The sequence below is a fragment of the Piliocolobus tephrosceles genome, unplaced genomic scaffold (assembly GCF_002776525.5).
Source record: "Piliocolobus tephrosceles isolate RC106 unplaced genomic scaffold, ASM277652v3 unscaffolded_39687, whole genome shotgun sequence".
In the NCBI taxonomy this organism is placed as follows: domain Eukaryota; kingdom Metazoa; phylum Chordata; class Mammalia; order Primates; family Cercopithecidae; genus Piliocolobus; species Piliocolobus tephrosceles.
In genome coordinates, this window is record NW_022323961.1 from 1 (window position 1) to 2,255 (window position 2,255).

A 2,255-nucleotide genomic window follows, 5' to 3' on the forward strand; every position below is an offset into this window, starting at 1 on the left:
CCTCCCAGGTTCAAGTGATTCGCCTGCCTCAGCCTCCAAGCAGCTGGGATTACAGAGGTGAACCACCACGCCTGGCTAATTTTTGTGTTTTTAGTAGAGATGGGGTTTTGCCATGTTGGCCAGGTTGGTCCTGAACACCTGACCTCAGGTGATCTACCCACCTTGGCCTCCCAAAGTGCTGAAATTACAGACATCAGCCACTGTGCCTCACCAGCTCCCACAGTCTTGAGTCTTGGCACCCACACATTTTTTTGTTTTTTTTAAGACGGAGTCTCATTCTGTCGCCCAGGCTGGAGTGCAGTGGCCGGATCTCAGCTCACTGCAAGCTTTGCCTCCCGGGTTCATGTCAGTCTCCTGCCTCAGCCTCCCGAATAGCTGGGACTACAGGCGCCCGCCACCTCGCCTGGCTAGTTTTTTGTATTTTTTTAGTAGAGACGGGGTTTCACCGTGTTAGCCAGGATAGTCTCGATCTCCTGACCTTGTGATCCGCCCGTCTCGGCCTCCCAAAGTGCTGGGATTATAGGCTTGACCTACTGCGCCTGGCCACCCCACACATTTTTTTTTTTTTTTCTGAGACAGAGTCTAGCTCTGCTCCCCAGGATGGAGTGCAGTGGCGTGATCACAGCTCACTGAAGCCTCTAATTCCTGGGCTCAAGCAATCCTCTTGCCTCAGTCTCCTGAGGAGCTGGGACTAGCACATGCCACCATGCTCAACTGATTTTTGAAATCTTTGGAGAAACAGGGTCTCTCTATGTTGCCCAGGTTGTTCTCGAACCACTGGGCTCACATGATCCTCCTGTCTCCACCTCTCAAACTACCGGCATCAGAGGCTCGAGCCGCCACTCCCGGCTATTCTTGGTCTTTTTGTGAGTTGTCAGCATCTCCCTCAGGACTCTCCTGGTCTCTTGCAAAGTGAATGAACAGTCCCTGCCTCTCCTATGGGTCCTCTGGGATCTGAGCCCTGGTCACAGTCTGGCCGCAGCCCTGAAGCTGCTGGCCCCTCTACTCTCTGCTCTTTGGGACAGTTCTCTGCCTGGCACAAAAAAGACCCTCCGGAACCAGCCCACCTAGACACATCCCCTCCAAAGATCCCATCTGGAGTCCACCATCCTGGGAGCATCACTGAAAACCCTTCCTCCGGCTTCTCGGATTTGCATCCGATCTTCGAATATCCCTCCACCCCGCCATTTCCAAATGAGTATAGCTACCCCAACACTGAGGTCCCTTCTCTGAGGTGTAGCCCTTCCCCAGAACCTCATTCCCCCTCTCCACAATCTTCCTTTTCCAAGATGTGACCTCTCCCTTTCTGTGTTCCTTTCTCTCCATCAGCACCTCCTAACTATCGTCATAGCATATTTTAGCCGGGCCGGCCTCTTCTCCTGGCAATACCAACGCATTCATTTCTTCCTGGCTCTGTGAGTGGTTTGCGTCCTCCTATCCGTCAATATCCAATGCCCTGGGACAGCGGGGGAAGTGGGATTCCAGCCTGTCATTTATCCCTTCACCTATTTGTCCTCTTTACTCTGTGTACAGAAAAGAAACTCTGGCTGGACGCGGTGGCTCACGCCTGTAATCCCAACATTTTGGGAGACCAAGGCAGGCAGATCACCTGAGGTCAGGAGTTCGAGACCAGCCTGGCCAACATGGCCAAAACCCGTCTCTACTAAAAATAGAAAAATTAGCCGGGCATGGTGGTGTGCACCTGTAATCCCAGCTACTCAGGAGGCTGAGGCAAGAGAACCCTTTGAACCCAGGAGGTGGAGGTTGCAGTAAGCTAAGGTTGAGCTACTGCACTCCAGCCTGGGTGACAGAGCAAGACTTTTCTCAAAAAAAAAAAAAAAAGCCAAAAAAAACAAACTCCAACGCCAGTGTACAAATAAAAGAATAAAACAAAAGGAACCATAAACCACTCCTAAGGGGAGAAGAAAAGGGAAAAGGAGCGGAGGAGCAGACACGGCACTTCCCCCAACAAGCAACCTTTCTGGTTCTTCTCTCTCTCCTTCGCACATCAACCGCAAAATGCCATCGACCTCCTCCGGGTTCCCATGACGGAGATCACAGTTCAAGTCCCCCCTGCGTCACTCGAATCCACTATCAAATGCTGACGGGGTCTCCTGGAGTCTCTCCCCAAGCCAGGGGGCTTCCTAGTGCAGCCTGAGCATCTTTCCAAAGCACAACGCCCTCACTGCCCACCTGAACAACTTCCTTAGCAGATGTCTTTCTAAATCGGGGCCAGGGTCCACAGTGCCAATTCC

The 2,255-nt window shown here is 52.3% G+C and overlaps 1 pseudogene; it reads right to left on the reverse strand.

The window, feature by feature from the left end:
- Positions 1–626: 626 nt before the first annotated feature.
- Positions 627–1,648, reverse strand: LOC113223187 (annotated as a pseudogene).
- Positions 1,649–2,255: the final 607 nt, after the last annotated feature.